Below are 22217 nucleotides of genomic sequence, written 5' to 3'. Positions count from 1 at the left end.
AACCGGTTTGGCCGGATTATGCAAGGGGCAGCCTTGTGCTCCCCAGGCAGTGTCTGGTTTCTTTCAAACCTCCCTGCTACAATCCACTATCTCCTGTCTGGGTGGTTGTAACACCGCCCTGCGACAGGAAACCCTTTGTCCAGGCCCCATTTGGCTGAGTTTTGGTCAGCTTCAGGGGGTCAGACTTATGTCTGTGGCAGAAGCATCCATTTTGTGGATCTGAGGTCCTTTTAGAAATTAACCGCATTTAAGTAAAGTAACATGTCTTGCCCCTCTAGAGGGGTGGAATGCTATCCCCGTCGCCAGAATTGGCGAGGGGATAGTATTCCAAATCGTATGACACCTTACACGACATGTTTTGATAAAGCCAAACCAGAGTTGCTATATAACCGCGAGGATTATAATGCACTTAAGAGTATATGGTATGGCATTATCCTGAAACAGCTTAGGGAGTTGTTCCCAACGGCTGCAGACAGGCTCAGCTCATGCTAGAGCTCCATCTCACATTAAACCACGCACTCTGCCTCCAGGATTGATGAGGCCTTCCATAGGAGTGGCTCACAGGTTTATATGTGTCCAGATATAGGTTTAGATATAGGTATACTATATCTAAGTAAGGGGTGATTACACCACCTTACCCCAGCTGAGTGATCAGCCAGTTGTGTCAATTTAAGAACCAGCCAGGGGTAGCAAAAGATATGCTGCAGCCCCTGGTAGGCCTTGGTGGCTCCTATGCCCTGGGCACCTATAGTGCATGGGACAGGGGCTAACAAGGAGTCCCTTTCCAATTGTGGTATGTACCTATAGCACATGTATTACTAATTTAGAGAGAGAACAGCAGGCTGGGGGTCTGATTAGCAGGCCCACAGCCTCAGTTGTCTAAAACCAGTGAAGCAAAAAGCAAAAATGTGGGGTAACCATAGGATAGCTGACCCTACTCTCCTACAAGGGCTATTTTATTTATAATTGGGTTTACACTCCCTGGAATAGAGCAGATGTAATGGCACTTAAAAATGCGTTACCTGACCCGCGTAAAAATCCAGCCGCCTTTTACGAAGAAGTTGAGGGTGCTTTAAATTCTTGTGTCATGACTTTATGTGATATAGATTTGTTTTTCGATCTTATTTTGCCCCCAGATATGTGGAGGACCGTTCGTAAAATTGATGATCGTGCTGTTCTTGGCGCCGAATGGAAAGAGATAGAGCGCGTAGATGCGGATAGAGAGCCCGCCCAAAAACCGCATAAGCTAATATTAGACCTTCCTGCAGCTATTTTAGCTAAACTTAAAGCGGTTATCCCCCCTAAAAAGATTGATTGGACTATTTTAGCGTCCTGTAAACAAAAAACAGATGAATCGGTTTCTGATTTCTTTACTCGTTTTGAGGAAGCCTTTCATGATTTTAGCGGTCAGTCTCTTACTGACGATACCGGCAGACATCTGTTTGTCGATAAATATGTTTCAAATGTATTACCTAGTATAACGAGTCGTTTAAAAGCTAGTGAAAGTTCTTGGACTACGTCCTCTCCGGCCTCTGTGTTGACGATGGCTCAGTATTATGAGCGTCAGGAGGCAGAGACGAAGGGGACTGAGGACAAGAAGTTGAAAGAGTTGAAAACAAAAGTTATGTTGGCCCAGGTGTATGGTCCGCCTTTTAGAGGCTATGATAGGGGCCCTGACAGAAATTTTGATAGAGGTGGACAAACGTCTTCCAATGCTTCTTTTGGTCGTCCGGACATAGCTTCAAATCAATGTGCGTATTGCAAGCAGTACGGCCATTGGGCGCGAAACTGCCCATTGCTTTATCCTCAACAGGATGCAAGGGGGCGGGGCCAAGGGAGGCCTGGTTCAGGTCCCTCGGCGCCTCGTGGTAATATGAATGATCGGGCCCGATCTGATGTGAATACACGTCCACAACAAAGACAGAACACATTTGATAGGCGAAACCAATGTCAAGTGTCTGACTTTGTTCAGTCTGACTTGTACGATTCTGCTCATGCATCGGATTGCCTAGGATGGGGTAAGGAATCAGTTGAAGTTCCAGTAGATCAGACGGGTCCCTATGTTACAGCACATGTTTTGGGTTCTACTGATCGGTTTCTGGTTGATACAGGAGCTACACGTAGCGCTTTGTCTAAAAATTGGTTCCGAGGGCTCCCCTGTCTGGCACAACTATTACTTCGATAGGGTTCGATGGAACACCTTCCCGTAGCCCATTGTCCCAGCCACTCTTATTTTCTGTTGATAAATTTGATGCTCCATGTCCGTTTTTGCTTTCCCCGAAAACTCCAGATAATATTTTTGGCCTTGATATGTTAAAACACTTTAGAGCTACGATACGATGTTTTCCTGAAGGGGTGCGTGTCATTCTGAATGATAATTACATTGAATCTGATAGAATCTGTTTGATTAAAGAAGATGCTGCATTAGTTTCACTTCCTGCATCCTTATGGGCTACCTCAGACACTGATGTGGGCCAGATGGTCATTCCTCCAATCCAGATTAGTGTGAAGGAGGGAGCTGTGTTACCTCGTTTGCCACAATATCGCATTTCACAGGAGGGAGAAGAAGCACTTATACGAATTGTACATGATTTGATACAAGTTGGGGTTGTTGAGGAAGTCCCATACAATGTTTGCAACAGCCCGATTCTTCCAATTTTGAAGAGAGACTCAGATACACAAATTTACAGGTTCATTATTGATTTGAGGGAGGTGAATAAGATAGTGATACCACAATATCCAGTGGTTTTTGACATTACAACACTCCTTACTTTAGTCCCTCCGACTGCCACCACATTTACTGTAATCGATTTGAAGAATGCTTTCTTCTCGATCCCTATTCATCCTGATAGCCGATATTTGTTCGGCTTCACTTTGAATAATCGATCATATCGATTCTGTAGAGTTCCTCAAGGTTACACTGAAAGTCCGAGTATTTACAGCCAAGCATTGAAAAGGGAACTCGATTATTTTGTATTGATCGAAGGTGTGGCTCTCATACAATATGTCGACGACATCTTGTTGGCAGCCGACACTCCAGAACAGTGTGAAAAATGTACCTTATCTCTGCTTTCTTTTCTTGCTTCACATCATCACAAAGTCTCTCGAAAGAAGCTGCAATACTGTAGACCAAAGGTAACCTACTTAGGTCACCTTTTGTCTAAGGAGGGACGTGCATTGACATCAGATCGTATACAAGCAATTTTAGACACGCCAGTTCCTACCACACAGAAAGGAGTACGTGCATTTTTGGGTCTCACCTCATTTTGCAGACAGTGGATTTTGGGATTTTCACACATTGTTAAGCCCTTGTTAGCACTTTTGACGAAAGATACCCCAGTACCTCTTCCATGGACAGAAGAATGTGAAAGTGCTTTTCGACAGTTACGACAAGCCCTTTGTTCAGCACCAGTGTTAGGCACACCAGATTATACAAAGATTTTTACACTTTATGTGCACGAGAAAGATGGATGTGCATTGTCAGTGTTGGTTCAGTTACACGGCGATAAACAACGTCCGTGTGCATATTTCTCTGCAGTTCTTGACCCTGTTGCTAGAGCATTGCCTGGATGCTTTCGTTCAGTTGCAGCAACAGCGGTGTCAATTCGACAAAGCGAGGGAATAGTTTTGTCACATAAATTGTTAGTGTTAGTACCACATGCTGTTGATGCCCTTTTGAATCAGACAAAGACGCAGCACTTGACTAGCGCTCGTCTTACAGGATATGAAATGACACTGTTAGCCCCCCCACATTACATTGAAGAGATGTGCAACTCTGAACCCAGCCACTTTGTTGCCATATCCGGTGACTCAGCCTCAATCACAAGAAACGCATGATTGTATTTTTCTGACTGAAGAACAGACAAAGGGTCGTATTGATTTGCAGGATACGCCCAATCCAGATTTAGATGGTGAATTGTGGGTTGATGGGTCTTGTTTGCAATCACCACGCTTGAGACAATAGTGGAGACAGCTCGCATACCACAGAAATCGGATCAAGAAGCTGAGTTGATAGCACTGACGCGAGCGTGTGAGCTCAGTGCTGGTTTGTGTGTGAACATTTACACAGATAGCCGCTATGCTTTTGGAGTAGCGCATGATTTCGGCCTGCTCTGGAAGGAGAGAGGTTTTCTTACATCCCATGGAATGCATATAATGCATGGAGATTTAGTGCACAATCTCCTGACTGCATTCACATTGCCAAATAAAATTGCTATATTGAAGTGCAGTGCACATAAGAAAGTCACAGACAAGATTGGTCAAGGAAATGCTTTTATTGATCGAATAGCACGTGAGACTGCCATCCAGAGAAATACTACTTCTATGTATGTAGTGAAGTCGCAAGCTGAAAGATGGCACGATGCTAGGCAGGAAGTGCGAGAGATACAGAAGACAGCTTCTGAAAAAGAGCGTGAACAATGGTCTAAAGAAGGAAATTAGATGATGAAGGTTGCTGGAGAAACAAGCAAATGGATCGATGGAAGCTGCCCATAGCTTTTGTGCAACCTATGGTACAGATGGCGCATGGCGTGGCACATGTTGGAGATCTTGCAATGACGAAAATGCTTACGCAAGTTTGGGAGCATCCTGAGATTGCCAACACAGCTAAGAGAGTAGTACAGTATTGTTTGATTTGCTTACAATATAATCCTGGAAAGGGGACACGAGTTCCATCTGGAGGGTTTGTTACACCAACTGCACCTTTTGAAGTCTTGCAAATGGACTACATTCAACTTGAGCGGTGTAATAATTTGAAGTATATCCTAGTGGTGGTTTGTGCCTTCAGTAAATGGATTGAGGCATACCCCACGAAAGATAATACGGCTATTACTACTGCTAAGGTGCTACTGAAGGAGTTCTTCCTGAGGTTTGGTGTTTGCAGACTTTTATGGAATGATAACGGACCTCATTTTGTTGGTGAAGTTATTAAGTATGTCTAAAAGGGATTAGGCATCAAGCAAAAGTTCCATGCTGTGTTCCATCCACAATCTGCAGGATTGGTGGAAAGGTATAATGGCACTCTCAAGCTAAAAATTGCGAAAATTCAAGCCTCCACGAAGTTGACATGGCCAGATGCGTTGCCGTTGGCACTGTTGTCTATTAGATCAGTGCCGCATTCTCGCACGGGTCTTATCCCGTACGAGGTGGTGTTTGGACGGCCGATGAACATCTGGGGAGTTCCGAAGCCAAGTTCTGTATATGATGTACCTTGTGTTTTAATGAATGACTATTTGGCACAATTAACTGACAGCTTGGTTTCTATTCATCAACAGGTTCGAAAAGCGCTCCCGGATAAATCCCAAGGTGAGGGCCATGGAGTCCGTCCCGGCGATTTCATGATGTTGAAAATATTCGAGAGGTCGAACAGCTTGGAGCCAAGGTGGCGTGAACCAAAGCAAGTTCTCCTTGCTACGAGAACGGCGATCCGGGTTACCAACAAAAGAAACTGGGTTCATAGTGTCCACTGCCGCAAGGTATTGCCGACCTTGGTGGAACCTGCTGTTTTGACTGATCATCGAGATATCCTAGCTGCGGAGAAAGGCCCTACTGTATTACCTGATGGATCTGCGGAGTTCTTCCCGGACCAGATGACTTCTGGAGCAGCATGCTATGATTTGAGATCGAAGAGAAAGATTTGAGGTTTTTGTTGCGAGACTGGTTGAGCAACCGCTCTGGGTAGTGGAAACAGAGAGCCTATATGACAAGGGAGGGGATTCAGCCCTGCGTAGTGTAGTGACACCTGTCTTGGTCTGTGGTGAAGAAACCAACGTCTTCCCAGAGTAAAGAGCTCATTGACTATTTTCATTTTTTCAGTTTTTTAGTTTGAAGAAGACTTTTGAGACTATGAATACTACCAAGAGAAAGATTTTGGGAGTATTGAGTGTTTTTGTTGTTCTAACGATTATTGTAGTGATCACTTGGTCAATTGAAATGGCGAGCCCTGCTCGGAAATTCCTTATGGTTCCTACTACTCCGATTCCGGAAGAGCATCAGCATTTCACTCTTCCCTATCATGAGCATAAGCATCGAGAATCTTATTTGAATAACACTTTTGTTCAGATGTTGCACCATACCCATGATGCCACAAATACTACAAACTGCTGGATTTGTGGTATGCTTCCAGCTCATCAGAAAAAAGGTGGAACGCTGTTTATTCCACTTCCTTTTTCGCATAATAGTTCTTGTCGAGCTTGGTACACTCTTCTCTTTTCGAACAGAAAACCTACCGTAGGTGGACTTCTTTTCCGCTTGAATAAAGAGTGTTATCAAGATGAACATGGTTATCCTCAAGCGAATGGAACTATATGGAAGTGGGAAGAATATCGACCGGACAATGCTTCTACACCTTATGTTTTCACCCATACGAGAGACTCTACTACGAGCAATGAATCTGTGATTACTGTAACACGAACTAAGGCAAACCTCTGTGTGCAAAGTACTGGACGAATTCCAGTAGGGACAAGTGAATGTGTTGTTGTGTTAAATATAGATGGAATAAACAATAGTACATTTTTGGCTTCACATAACACATATCTAGTATGTGGAAGTCATGGGTATCATAGATTGCCTGTAGGGTGGTCTGGTATTTGTTATGTATCTTTTCTATTACCACCTGTTTTTCTTGCACCTGCTTCTTATCATCGAGATTTTAAACTGTTTAAAAATATTTCCATGAACCAATATAAACGAACGATTCGGATTGATGACATTGATCAGACAGACACTAGTCTGCAGCAATATGTTGATTTTAATTTAGGCCTGTTCCCGTTTGTAGGTGCTGCCTTAAACAGTAGGAAAATACGACAACTAACTAGAGTAGTAGAAGCTGTCACCAATGAAACTGCTGTTGCACTTGGTAACATTACTGAGGAACTACAAATTGCTAGAATTGTAACACTTCAGAACCGTATGGTTCTGGATGTTATGTTAGCAGATAGAGGAGGAGCTTGTAAAGTCATCGGAAGTAGTTGTTGTGTATACATACCTGACAATTCGCCCTCTGTCTATGAAGCAATTCTTAAACTGCATAAAATAGCCTCTGATATTCATGAGAAAAATGGCACCTGGACATTTGCAGGATGGTTCTGGGCTCTGATTTCCGCTTGGGGTTGGAAACTATTGACTATTCTGTGTGTTGCAATTTCACTGATTTTCACCTGTTGCATATGTATACACTGTGGTCCGATGTTATGTTCCATGCGCATAACTGCCTGCATACCGTCCAAACGAAATGCCGTTAAAGCGCAACAGCTAGTGGACAAAGAAGTAACCAATATAATGTGCATAGATATACGAGATGAATGCACAGATTATCCTAGAAGGGCATATGTCTTTAGCTAACGCTAAAAGGGTTGTCTGTTGTATTATAACGGCGATTGAGTTGAGCGTTAGCGAAAGACGTACGATTTTTAGCCATTATCTTGAAGTGTTAGCGGCATCAATTTTGAATCCACAGCAGCCATTTTGTCTGCTACATGCTGCCTCATGTCGACCATGTGCGTTGTCCTATCTTTCTGCTCATGGCCTTTGAATCTGCCCGGCAACAGTCTAATAATAGCATCTCTGTGTTTTGCCGCTGACCGTTAGGGTCCACATCTGCTAATGGTTAGCCCTAGATTGGAATGTGTTAGCCGAGACCCCACGGCTGTTAACTCCTCCCACTAATCGATTTTGCTTCTCGATATTACCTTGTATGGACATAAAATGTGCTCTTGTGCTTTGTACCACCTTCTTTTGAGCCCCTGTTTGGGTATAAATAAACCATGTGTCCAGTAGCCCTTTGTGCTACTTCTCATAGTGCCAAAGGGTACTGTCTGAACTTTAGCACCACTTCATGAAGTGTAATAAATTCTATGTTTTGCAATTCCAGTTTCCATGCCAACTTTTTCCTTTGTGTCTGAGGACTTTGTGCGCAGAAGGGCGAACCCCTTGCACTAGCGGGCCAGGCTGAGGCCTGCACGACAATCCAATCGGTAGTAGCAACGGTTGGTGCGTACAAAGGGCAGGGACTTAATCAATGCAAGCTTATGACCCACATTTACTGGGAATAGCTCGTTCATGGGAAATAACTGCAATCCCCAATCTCTATCACGAACGGGGTTCAGCAGGTTACCTCCACCTGTCGGCGAAGGGTAAATGTACATGTAATGTAAATGTAAATGTACAGGAATTTATATAGCGCAAATCACCAAGCGGTTTCTAAGCGCTTGCTTAGGGAACCCGTCCTGGTATTCCCCTGTGAGATAACCCCAGCAGGGTATCCGCAAGGTGAAAGCCAGGCATCCCGCCGCGAGGGGCCGTTGTGGAGATTAAGCAAGCTATTGCCCAGAGTCGCAGAGTGTGAACCCGTGAATCGAGTAGGCACCGGAGCGAGAATTGTCGAGTCCATGGACATTTTAGGACTCAAGACCCCGCAGAGCCGGGAATTGAACCCTGGTCCCGGGCTGACCTCTGCTTCCAGGTCTGCCTCCTCTAACCAGTGAGCCACACTTCCCCAGACGTTGATCCGTTCAGTGCAGCGTGGTCAGCCCCAGACATCTAAGGGCATCACAGACCTGTTATTGCTCGATCTAGTGTGGCTGAACACCACTTGTCTCTCTAAGAAGTTGGACAACGACCGCCGGAGGTCACGTAACTAGTTAGCATTGAGGAGTGTCATTCGTTATCGGAATTAACCAGACAAATCGCTCCACCAGCTAAGAGCAGCCATGCACCACCACTTACAGAATGGAGAAAGAGCTTTTGTGTCCGGGCCGGGTGAGGTTTCCTGTGTTGAGTCAAATCAAGCTGCAGGCTTCACTCCTGGTGGTGCCCTTCCATTAATTCCTTTAAGTTTCATCTGGACAACCATACTCCCCCGGAACCCAAAGTTCCTGGAAGCTGCTCGGTGGGTTATGAGAATAATGTCGCCAGATTGATAGTCGGCATCGTTTAATGTCAGAACTAGGACGGTATCTGATCGTCTTCCAACCACCGACTTTTCTTCATGATTAATGAAAACATTCATGGCAAATGCTTTCGCTTTGGTTCGTCTTGCACCGATCCAAGAATTTCACCTCCAGCGGCACAATACGAATGCCCCCGGCCGTCCCTGTTCATCATGGCCCCAGTTCCGAAAAGCAACAAAATAGAACCTGAGTCCTATTCAATTATTGCTAGCTGAAGTATTCAGGCAACCGGCCTGCTTTGTACAGGGGCGCGAGAGACAGGGGCTGGGACAGGCGTTAGCACGCCTCACGAAGGACCGCCTGCTCGATCCCAAGATCCAACTACGAGCTTTTTAACTGCAGCAACTTATATGCTATTGGAGCTGGAATTACCGCGGCTGCTGGCATCAGACGTGGAACCTCATTAAAGTATTTAAAGTGTACTCATTCCAATTATAGGGCCTCTGGGGGCTCTGAGACCCCAGCTGGGCCTCAGGCCTGGGGGTGAGGATCGGGGTCCGTGGCAGTCCCGGGCCAGATCACGTGAGGGAGGCCTCCACCTGCCTGAGTCGGGCCACCAAGGACCCTGGCCTATGCTTCTGAACCCAGCCAAGCTGGGGAGTGCCCACCCAGGCCCAGGTACGGGCCAGAGCCAACAGTAGTAGCAGCCAGCCAGAGCTCTTGGGCCCAGGCACCCAGGGGAGGACCGCCCAGGAACAATGAAGCCTGTCTCGGGCACTTTGCGGTACGCCAGGCCTAAGGACGAAGCCCTGGAGAGGGGGGAGGGTGGTGCCCGGGCCCAGCCCATCTGGTCTCCGGCTGAGAACCGCCAGCCCAGGAAAGGTTCCGGCACACCCTGTCCCTTGTAATCGGAGGAAAGCTACCCCTATTTCTGGGAACCCGTGTGCACCCAGTGATGGAGGGGATCCAGGGCACGGGGCGCCTGACCTCCTGGAGCCCTGGCTGGGATCGAGGAGGCAGGCGAGCCCTCATTGGCACTTCCCCATTGTAAAGCATTGTGTACGACCAGATGATCGAGGGGAAAGGCGCGACGAGATGGCCGGGCCCGAAGGATGCCAATTTGCCCACCCCAAGCTTTTCCCGGAGGCCTACCACCTGCCCTTTGGAGGGTTCAGGGGCTCTGCATCCGGGGGCTTATAAGAGCCCTTAGCTGGGTCTCGGGCACAGGGCTGCAGGGGGGGGGGGGCAACAGAACTCTGACTCGGGGCCAGAAGGGGCGCTAGGTGGCACACAGGCAAGATACCCGCACTCCAGTATCCGTAAATAATCCTGCCCAGGGAACCTTATAACATATATGTGAGACATCTGACGAAAGGTCCAATCAATGCTGCTCTGAGGAGAAAATGACAGTGTTTTAGCATGAAGAGGGACGTGAGCGCATGCCTGGCGAGTTCTGACTGGAGCACTGACCTGGAGCTGTGGATCCTGAGGTGGGCGTGAGGTGCTACGCAACAGCTGCGGCACGCACGTGGTGACTGGGCCGGTATCTTGAACTGACGGCCGTACCTACGGGACCTGCACTGAGTTAGCGAACTTTCCTCATGACAAAGTCAGTGAGCAGCTCCAAGAAGGAGAGTCACTGCATTAAGGTTGGAGAGAAGAGCACGGCAATAAGATCTACAGCCGTGAGTACAAGCGTGCAGTAGCTATTGGGCGCCTGAATCGGGTGGAATTGTGGTGAGGTGCACTGAATGGGGAGCGCACGTAGAAGGTCCGCCGAGCTCCGTTGGAGTCGCGGGCTTACTGCCGGATCACCCGCTGTGTGCATTATCGGAACAACAACCAGACCGCTCAGAGGTGAGGCCATGAGCGGCATCCATCGCTACAGGCAATTGGAAGAGAGACGTGATTTCGACGCGTGAATGGCAGACAGCACAACTGGGGTGGGCGTCAAATTCCTTTCTGCTTGCGGAATTTGTGATATTTTTTTGACATTTTCGTGTCCTGCGGAGAACGCGGAAATGTCGAAATTTCATCGATCCGCAGCGTAGCGGAGATTTTTTTCATGTTCGCGCTTTGAAAATGCGCTCTTGCGCGCGCGATCGTCTCACCGGATCCCTGCATTTGCCAATGAGTTTTCCGATCCATTTGCGTGCTCCACAAGATGTTGGTAGCCGGTCCCGCTATCCCGCAAGAGTTCGCGATCACGTCATTGGCCTCGCCAATAGACACCGTGAGAGTCCGATATCGCGAACACGTCATTCTCCATCGCAAGAGAGAGCGTGAGGTCGCGAACACGTCACTCTCCACCGCAAGAGAGAGCGTGAGATCGGGGACAGGTCATTTTGGGCGGGACATCGACATCCGGCGGAAGTGTGGTGAAGCCCGCATCTCGAACACGCAAAATGTTCAATCTAGAGAAGAATAATACCTCTAGCAGCATAACACCTTCTGTAAATGATGAATGGGATGAAAAAACTCCTCAGATTGACATTTTGCTGTCCTTTTTTGTGCAAGGAGTCCTTTTTTTAAAAAAAAAAACTTTTGGGGGGAGAGGGAGGAAACGCCACAGAGTCTCTAACTTCCTGTTCCTCCAACTTCCTGTTCCTGTCCATCTCCTGTTCCTTCTGCCATTGGATTTTGAGCTGGAAGGATCACTCTTTGTGTCTGCTGCATCATTATCATTGGATTTGAGGACTTTTGAATTTGATAAGTTGGTGTAGTGTGTTTGATTGGGGGCATTGCAGTTGCTGCAACAAAAATGTTGGTACTTACATTCTTTTTTTTAAATTGTTGTGAGTAGCCAGTACGCCCAGAGCTAGTCATGGGTGGGTGCATGATGAAGCAACTGTTCCTTTGGTGTGTGTTGAATGTATTTCAAACATCATTTAGGGAATGGATGGCATTGGATTGAGTTGCAAAATGTGTTTTTTGGAGGGTATTTCTGTTTTTAGGTGTGTGTTGAAGAAATGCCTTTGTTGTGTGTGTGGTGTGTTGGTGTGTGTGTACCTTGCAGACCTTGTTTTGCCCTGTGGATTTTTGTTTTTGCATTTTATTGCATTAACCCCTTCGCCGCGGAGCTAATTCCCCTGCAGTGCGGGGGGCCGCGTGCGGCGCCCTGGTGCTTGTGACAAGCTCGGCTTGTCATGCTGCACGGTGGCGCTTTGCTCATGACGAGCTGAGCTAGTCATGACCACGCCCGTTTAATGGAACGCCCAGCATAGCAGGGGAATTATCCCCGTGTGGGCGTTCTGCGGCGGTCATGACGAGCTCAGCTCGTCATGAGCACAGCGCAACTGTGCCTCATGACGAGCTGAGCTCGTCATGAGCACGGAAAGAGTTAAAAAGGCAAAGCAGTGTGGTTTAGCATGCATCCTTTGCCCTGCTATTATAGGCCTTCTGTCAGTACATTGTTTCCCAGGCCTCCTGCTTGTTGTTTGTGATTTGTGAGTGACCATGTGGCTGGTGGCCATTTCTGGTGGGAGTTATTAGTGTGCTGCTTTTGCCATTTAGGCCTGCATGGTATTCCTTTGTTGCCTAGGCTTCTTGTTGTGGGCCTGGCCATGAGGGTGGGGGGCATTTTGAAGACAGGCAGTGTGCTTTTTGCAATAGGCCTGCATTATCTGTCTTCTGTTTCTGGTAGTTGTGTATGGACCTGGCCATGTGGCTGGTGGCCATTTTGAAGCCCAGTAGTGTGCTTTTGCCATAGGCCTGCAAGCCTGTGTTGCCTAGTCTGCCAACAGGCCTTTAGTCCAGTAGGCTCCGAGGTAGCTACGGGTGCATTAAACAAGTGTTTATGTGTGTTCTGTTGCATTTTAAACATCATTTAGGACATGGATGGCATTGGATTGAGTTGTAAAATTTGTTTTTTGGAGGGTATTTCTGTTTTTGGGTGTGTGTTAAAGAAATGCCTGTGTTGTGTGTAGTGTGTTGGTGTGTACATTGCAGACCTTGTTTTGCCCTGTGGATTTTCTTTTTTGCATTTTATTGCATTAAAAAGGCAAAGCAGTGTGATTTAGCATGCATCCTTTGCCTGGCTATTATAGGACTTTTGTCAGTACATTGTTTCCCAGGCCTCCTGCTTGTTGCGTGTGATTTGTGAGTGTCCATGTGACTGGTGGCCATTTCTGGTGGGAGTTATTAGTGTGCTGCTTTTGCCATATAGGCCTGCATGGTATTCCTTTGTAGCCTAGGCATCTTTTTGTGGGCCTGGCCATGAGGCTGGAGGACATTTTGAAGACAGGCAGTATGCTTTTTGCCATAGGCCTGCAAGCTTGTGTGGCCTAGTCTGCCAACAGGCCTTTTATCCAGTAGGCTCAGAGGTAGCCACGGGTGCATTAAACAAGTGTTTCTGTGTGTTCTGTTGCATTTTAAACATTATGTAGGACATGGATGGCATTGGGTTGAGTTGCAAAATGTGTTTTTAGGGGGGTATTTCTGTTTTTGGGTGTGTGTTAAAGAAATGCCTGTGTTGTGTGTGTGTAGTGTGTTGGTGTGTACCTTGCAGACCTTTTTTGCCCTGTGGATTTTCATTTTTGCATTTTATTGCATTAAAATGGCAATGCAGTGTGGTTTAGCATGCATCCTTTGCCTATTATAGGCCCTTTGTCAGTACATTGTTTCCCAGGCCTCCTGCTTGTTGCTTGTGATTTGTGAGTGTCCATGTCGCTGGCGACCATTTCTGGTGGAAGTTATTAGTGTGCTGCTTTTGCCATATAGGCCTGCATGGTATTCCTTTGTGGCTTACTGCTTCCATCCATCCCCTTTGCCAGCAGCAGCTCCCTGAATGATGTGATGAGCAAATAATTTAATGCCAAACAGGGTCCACTTCCATTACATTTGTATGTTGGTTGTTGTTCTTATTCGTTCCTATCCTTCCAGAGAGTGTAGTGTGTACACAGTAGTATACCATAGCCCTTGTTGACAAAGTCTCACAAATGGCTACACTATATCTTTTATTTGTTTGTTTATACTAGTAGTAATTGAATCACAACAGAAGCCTCAAGGCAAGATGGCGGCTGAGTGAGAGTCACAAGCACTCACCTCCTCTGTGATCCGCACCTCACCGTGCCCACCACCGAGGGGGATAACTGATGAACCGCGGATGTCAGATGAGATGTAACCCAATTGTCAGCACCATGACGATGAAGTGAAAGTGAACGGACCCATTTAAAAAACATGAACCCGGGAGGAAATCGAAATAGCGTTGAGGGAAATGCGTGGTCTGGCAACTCTTTCCTGGGCTTGGTGGTTTCACAGACTGAATGGAGCCTGGCGGTGTCAATGCTTGACAGCCCGCCCCACACGCTGGGAATCCATCGCTCGACTTCTGCTAACAGCCGCTGGGAGAAAGATCTGCTCGGACTGCAGGCTGCGGTTGCCTAGCAATGATGAAATCGAGGGAAGCTACGGAAAAAAGCATACGGAGGACATGGCAGCGCGAGGAGGTCGTGGCAGGATGCGCCTGAACACACTCTCTGGGACCCGCAAAGAGAGTGACCCCAAAGCAGAGGTCAAAGCCAAGAAAGCAGACACCCGCACTGGCAAAGGGGCCAAATCTGAGAAAGGAAAAGAGAAAACGGACGCACCCAAGAGCTTCGAAAACCCAGATTTTAAAGGTATGTTGGTGGGGGGGCAGGGAGAGAAAAAAAACAAATTGCAATCACCAGCATGTTTCCCCCTATCGATGGCAACAAAGAACTGGGGTACCTGGGGCACTACAAATTGACAACATAGGATCTAACCAGGAAATGATAACTACAGAGAACCCTCAGAGCCCGCCCAGCTATCTCTTCAGAACACGTGGAGGAAGAGAGGCCCTCCTGGGGCTCAAGCGACAAGAATACTGTCCTCGGGACTCCAGAGGAACTGCATAGAGACCCCCAAAGTGAGGTAGATACCGTAGGGGGCATCAGGGTAAAGGAGAACACCCCTACAACATGCAGAACACCTGAGGGAGGGGGAGCTGTGTCAGCGCAGCCTCATAAAGGAACTAGTAATGAAGGAGCCATCTCGAAAAATAGCCATGAGACAGGATATCTCTCCCCAGACTCCATGGAAAAATGTTATTCTATGAATCAAAGTCTCACAAATGGCTGTAAGAAGGCAGGCACGCTTGATCTCGTCGATCTCTGTCGCTCGAGTTCCGGCGGAACTGCAACAAAGCAGACGTCGATGTGCTGGATGGTGCCTGTTTGCACAGGGTGGTCACTCCTTGACCACAAGGGAGATTCTTCAGTCTTCTACGTCGAGTAGGATGTCGAAGGGTCCAGAGTTTCGTTTCTTATGTTTCATCAGGATAATCTGAAGTGCATTGGCACTGCTCCCATTCTTATACCAATCTAGGGGGCTGGATTACCTGCTAGGTCCCCTCCTATGGGTGGGACCCAGGAAGGGGGTGGATACACCCCTTTCCTTTGATCCAGGCCGCGCTGGGACAGGGGCCGGTGGGCCCCAGAACCGGTTTGGCCGGATTATGCAAGGGGCAGCCTTGTGCTCCCCAAGCAGTGTCTGGTTTCTTCCAAACCTCCCTGCTGCAATCCACTATCTCCTGTCTGGGGGGGTGTGACACCTCCCAGCGACAGGAAATCCTTTGTCCAGGCCTCCTTGGCTGAGTTTCGGTCAGCTGCAGGAGGTCAGACCCGTGTCTGTGGCAGAAGCATCCATTTTGTGGATCTGAGGCTCTTTTAAAAATCAACCGCATTTCAGTAAAGTAACATGTCTTCTCCCTCTAGAGGGGTGGAATGCTATCCCCGTTGCCAGGACTGGCGAGGGGATAGTATTCCAAATCGTATGACACCTTACACGACATGTTTTGATAAAGCCAAACCAAAGTTGCCATATAACCGCGAGGATTATAATGCACTTAATAGTATATGGTATGGCATTATCCCGGAACAGCTTAGGGAGTTGTTCCCGACAGCTGCAGACAGGCTCAGCTCATGCTAGAGCTCCATCTCACATTAAACCACGCACTCTGCCTCCAGGATTGATAAGGCCTTCCATAGGAGTGGCTCACAGGTTTATATGTGTCCAGATATAGGTTTAGATATAGGTATACTATATCTAAGCAAGAGGTGATTACACCATCTTGCCCCAGCTGAGTGATCAGCCAGTTGTGTCAATTTTAGATAGCCAAACAGAAAGGGTACCTCTAGAGAGACCTATATTTCTTTTTTCAAGGAATGAATCCTAATAACATTCACAGGAGGAGGATGCTAAAGAAGGAACCAGAACTTTAAAGTATTATCAAAACATATTTTTATTTATTTTTTTATATAAAAATTAATTTGAAAATATTTGTGCATTTATACATTTCATTTTATCATATAAAATACTTAGCAAAAGTTCATCAACATTCATAATACAATTTATATAATGAAAATAAAGTGCGGATTTGAGAAAGTAAGAAGAAAGATACCCCAAACAATTTAGTATGTTCCTACCATACATACAAGCATTCTTACATACCAGTCATACCTTTGCAGTAGTATAATAACATACCTAACAACATAAATACAGGAACTAAACACAATGAGACAAAACCCAAAGGTGTACTTGATGGTTTACAGTTGGGAACTAGATTTAACAGTTCTGCCAATTAATCATTGGTCTGTGTGTCATTGACCAATCTATATCCAGATTGTGGATGTACGGCCGACGTACGTTTCGGTGATGATGTCTCCTTCCTCAGGGCCAGGAAAAACATATAATAAACTAACATATATACATAATCTGTACACAAGTTAAAAGGACAGGGGCATTGCAAAGAATCTTTTCTATTTGGGATTCTTTTGAATTCACATAGTATAACTATATGTTAGAGAACCGTCGTTGGATACTGCTACTAACTGCTGACAGCAGTGAGATTTTCTGTGATGCACTTAGTGCATTGCATGACAAGATCCACAGGATGATAGCAGGTAGTTGCTCCCGTATGTGATGAAAAGATAAGGCGCTTATATATGGATGAAGTGTAGCGTATAGTAGATCTGGTTATTTAACTTTATAGTTCCTGGAGTGTTAGATTTCATGTGAGGCAGCTGCTACATCTTCTTGGTAGTGAAATGACGCTGTAGCCTGGGGTTCCTGGGTCTGTCCGAAAGAAAAAATAGCCTATTTTTTCTTTCGGACAGACCCAGGAACCCCAGGCTACAGCGTCATTTCACTACCAAGAAGATGTAGCAGCTGCCTCACATGAAATCTAACACTCCAGGAACTATAAAGTTAAATAACCAGATCTACTATACGCTACACTTCATCCATATATAAGCGCCTTATCTTTTCATCACATACGGGAGCAACTACCTGCTATCATCCTGTGGATCTTGTCATGCAATGCACTAAGTGCATCACAGAAAATCTCACTGCTGTCAGCAGTTAGTAGCAGTATCCAACGACGGTTCTCTAACATATAGTTATACTATGTGAATTCAAAAGAATCCCAAATAGAAAAGATTCTTTGCAATGCCCCTGTCCTTTTAACTTGTGTACAGATTATGTATATATGTTAGTTTATTATATGTTTTTCCTGGCCCTGAGGAAGGTGACATCATCACCGAAACGTACGTCGGCCGTACATCCACAATCTGGATATAGATTGGTCAATGACACACAGACCAATGATTAATTGGCAGAACTGTTAAATCTAGTTCCCAACTGTAAACCATCAAGTACACCTTTGGGTTTTGTCTCATTGTGTTTAGTTCCTGTATTTATGTTGTTAGGTATGTTATTATACTACTGCAAAGGTATGACTGGTATGTAAGAATGCTTGTATGTATGGTAGGAACATACTAAATTGGTAGGGGTATCTTTCTTCTTACTTTCTCAAATCCGCACTTTATTTTCATTATATAAATTGTATTATGAATGTTGATGAACTTTTGCTAAGTATTTTATATGATAAAATGAAATGTATAAATGCACAAATATTTTCAAATTAATTTTTATATAAAAAAATAAATAAAAATATGTTTTGATAATACTTTAAAGTTCTGGTTCCTTCTTTAGCATCCTCCTCCTGTGAATGTTATTAGGATTCATTCCTTGAAAAAAGAAATATAGGTCTCTCTAGAGGTACCCTTTCTGTTTAGTTTAACTTTATCTCCCCCCTCTGGACCTAAAATTAATTGGGAGAACTCTTCCTCTTTGTTTAATTTTAGATAGCCATCCAGGGGTGGCAAAAGATATGCTGCAGACCCTGGTAGGCCTTGGATGCACATATGCCCTGGGCACCTATAGTGCTCTGTACAGGGGCTGATAAGGTGACCCAAGCCAATCTAGTTATGTACCTAGGGAACATGGAAACCATTTTACAGAAAGAGCAGATAGCCTGGGGCCCTGATTAACTGGGAACCAGGCCAACTAAGTCGAAAACCAGCTAAACACAGGCAAAAAAAATCTGGGGTAACCATAGTCAGGTATCCACCTTCCTACACAGATACTGTGATATCGATTCATCTAATAATATCTTCTTACATGTGTACAGAGTTCTGTCGACAATGATATTCCAACTGAGCTGAAACCACAGTATATCACTGTTTATCATCTTCCTCTTGAGTAGTGGACGGCTACCTGATGAAGGCATGTATGCCGAAACGCGCGTTGTAGACATCTGCCGCACTGCCTGTAGACATCTGCCGCACTGCCTGAGTCAACGTTTTCGTCTATCATATGGAATTGTATATACTGTTGACTACGTATGTATTTATTTATATGTAATTATCTTTCTCAAATGCACAATTGAATCATTGTTTCATCCACTTTAATATTATTTTTGCACAAGTCAAAAACAGAGGAAAAAATAATTTATATAAAAAGAATAAATAAATAAATTAATCAATATAAGTGCTTTATGCTCATTATGTTTTTGTAGAGTGCTTGTCTTATACTTGTCTACATCTCAGACACAGAAGGGTATTCTTTAGGATAGAAATTGTTTAGAACATTTTTCTAGCTATAACTTTCCTTCACTAGCTCAGTCTAACAAGCTCATTTTGGCCTATGGGTACCTGACCGTAAGGGGAGGTGTACTACCAAGATGGATGACAAAGGTGGCTGGGGCTTGGAGCACTAGTCCTTGATGGCAGCTGTGCTAAAATCAAACACCAGTCACTAATGTCAGCCATCTTGCTAGTACATATCTACTCACTTGCAGGAAAGCATAGTTCAGAGAGGAATGGTGGACTGGGTTTGGAAGAGTGTGTACAGGACAGAACATGATGGAAATTATAGTTGTAGCAAACACTCCACTTGTAACACTGTCCAACCAGCTCATATGGGCCTATGGGTACCTGACAGTTAGAGGAAGTATACAAGCAAGATGGCTGACACAGATGGCTAGTGTTTGGAACACAGGGCCTTGATGGTAGTTGTGGTCAAATCAAACACCAGGCACCATTGTCAGCCGTCTTGCTAGCACATTTCCACTCACTGTCAGAAAAGCAGAGTTTCAAGTGGGCTAGTTGGGCTGTGTTGAAAGAGTGTGTGTAGGACAGAGCCTGCATGGAATTGTAGTCATAGCAAACACTCCGCCTGAAACACAGCACAACCAGCTCATCTGAGGGTGAGAGGATTTGTACTAGTAAGGTGGCTGACACAGATATCTGGTGTATGGAGCATAGGGCATTGATGGTCGTTGTTTTCAAGTCATTTGACCAGCACCAGTGTCAACCATCTTGCTAGTACAAGTCCACTCACTGTCAAGAAATCATAGATCAAAGAGGGGTGGTTGGGCTGGGTGGGAGTAGTATGTGTGGGAGAGAGCCTAATTAGAGTTTCAGTTATAGCAAATACTGGAGAAGTGGGTTTTTATGGACCCAGCGGTGCCAGGGGAAAACACCTGAAATCTCCGGATTCACCTGTCTCAGAGTTACAGAAACGCGGCAACTTCTTGGTGACGTCAAAGTTCAAATTTATTGGCTGCAACCAGTAACAGAGGTCCACAAAGTACAGTGGCTGTATATTCGTAGGAGACTGCTCAAACTTACAAAGCAAGTCATCCCTTTTATACCAAATATTGTGCTTCAGGCAAACATTCCTTATTTACAATAAACCAATCTCATGTGTATACGACAAAAAGCATTGCATGACAAGCCCACATTTCTTTGTCCAGCCCACCATCAATGACTTGGCAAAACCCAACACTCTTCATCAGATAGATGGTCGGACCCCTAATAAAAACGGGCACCTCCTCATCGTAAAGCAGGTCATAAAGCAAGGAGCAGAGACAGGTGTGTGTAAGATTAGACATAGTTGTGTGCAATAAAGGGTTTACGGGAAGCTGTGCCTTGATCCTAATCTCGATCGGCCACTGGGAAAGGAACTGGCCGAACAGGTTTGGCTCCGGGCAGTGGAGTCAGCTTGCCCAGGTCACACAGAAGTCAGCTAAAGGTGTCTGGTCCAAGGACTCGTTTGGCCTTAGTCATCGGCCTATGTGAGGGCAACCACAAAATGGCTGCCGTACACAAAATGGAACCCGAGGGTTCAGAATGGAATCCCTGATTTCATGGTGATCTCGTCACTCGAACACGATGAAAATACTCGTATATGGTATACTCGTCATTCTCGGTCTGCTGATATCAAAATCGTCATGATACGACGATGTTTATGACACGAGTCCAGAATCTACGGAACCACAGACCCTCCTTTTGCCCTTACATAGGCAATAACCTACACTCACGCTAATCTGAGTCCAGGTCTATATTCATAAAGTCATTGAGATGTTGCTGTAGCATCATCCTATTACTTAGCTCATCTCTCGTTACAGGTTTCCTTACACACAATGTAGCACAGAGGCCACATATAGTAGGAGCACACTGTACACAAAGACAGAACAGGAAAGGGATGGCTAAGATCATCCCAATGACCATCAGAATCTTCCATCCCCACGTGGATAACAGTTCCCAGAACCATCCCATCAATGACCAATCTCCTTTATCCACGTGTATAGATTCGGGGATCTTATGTAGCTTGGAAATGGCCTGGTACACTGTCGGAGCGTTGTCTGGAATGAAAACACAGCAACTTGATTGGATCACTTTACATACCCCACCTCGATCTGCAAGTATGACATCTAATGCAACCCTGTTCTGAAGAGTCATAAGGCGATCCGACTGGAGCTCAGCAGTCAAGTTACTAAGGGCACCGGCAGTTCAACTACAGTGGACTCCACCACTCTCGTCAATTGTCGTATGTTCCTGCTGTTAACCATGGGTCCCCAAAACGGCAGAAAACCCTTTAGAAAATCTCCCAATTCTTGTCCTGCAGTATCTTCCTTACTGAAGACACCTCTAACAATTCTTGTCTTATGGTAATCTGCTGCAGCTGTATAGGTGGGAGGCAACAGGAATGAGACAAAACACGTGCCAGAGAAATCAGGGGGCAACCATGTGTATGCTCTATCGTAGCAGATGAAACAGGTACCCTTAGCTGCCAGGAACGAAGGGGAAGTCTGGGACGCAAAGACATATGTCTCATTGCAGATACTCTTCCCTAGCTGAGCTCTCGGATTCTTGCCATTACCCTGCAGACAAAGATGACCCTGATGGGGTACAACCCAAATCGGGGAGGATCTTTCTGCTCGCTGGTTCTCACTCAGACTAACTCCATATCCGGTTACGTTCCATCCAATGTACGCTAGTGTCTCATCTCTCGGGATAGTCTCATAGGAAGTAGCTCCTCTAATCATGTCTACTATACCCTTAACTAGAGCACTATTCTTTGGATTGTCTTTTACAGACGTAGGGGGTGGACTTCACGAGCATAGATGAACATCGTTCTGTATGCCCATACAGAACCATTATGGCTGAATGGCAGGACTAGGTAAGGAATACCTTTATCAGTAGTATGAGGCATAAGACCACACACCCAACAGTTAGTTGTGTTCACTACTAATTGGTGTTGGTGTAGAAGCTGAACAAAGGAGTTATTTACAAACTCTAATCTTCTAACAGACTCATGTTCAGGCAGAGGGTGAAAAGAATGTGAGGAAACAGTACTAGGAGGTATGGGCTGTGCAGTGGGTGTAAACGTCACTTGAAAAGAGAATAAAACATATCCTATTAAAAACATCATTACGCTAAACAATATCAAAAGGCATAATATCAAAAAACGTTTTCTAATCATGATTGTACACATTTTGGCTTTGAAATTCATCTCTTTGGCAGGTCTCTCCATCTCGAAAAACTCCATCCTCTAACCTTGCTGCTCGCGGAGGTAGGGTGTTCCGTGCTAAGGAATGCGCCTGTCAGTCCAAGGGAAATGCCCAAGAACCAACCAGAACCATCGAACTTGTGTCTTTGGCTTGCACTCCAAAGACTTGACGCC

At 45.6% G+C, this 22217-nt stretch overlaps 1 pseudogene; it reads right to left on the bottom strand.

Moving 5' to 3' along the window:
• Positions 1 to 7851: 7851 nt before the first annotated feature.
• Positions 7852 to 9569, bottom strand: LOC144774181 (18S ribosomal RNA; annotated as a pseudogene).
• Between the last annotated feature and the right edge of the window lie 12648 nt (positions 9570 to 22217).

Source organism: Lissotriton helveticus, chromosome 8 (assembly GCF_964261635.1).
Source record: "Lissotriton helveticus chromosome 8, aLisHel1.1, whole genome shotgun sequence".
Taxonomy (NCBI): Eukaryota; Metazoa; Chordata; class Amphibia; order Caudata; family Salamandridae; genus Lissotriton; species Lissotriton helveticus.
Note: the sequence above shows the minus strand (reverse complement) of the source record. Positions and strands in the feature narration are given on the sequence as shown.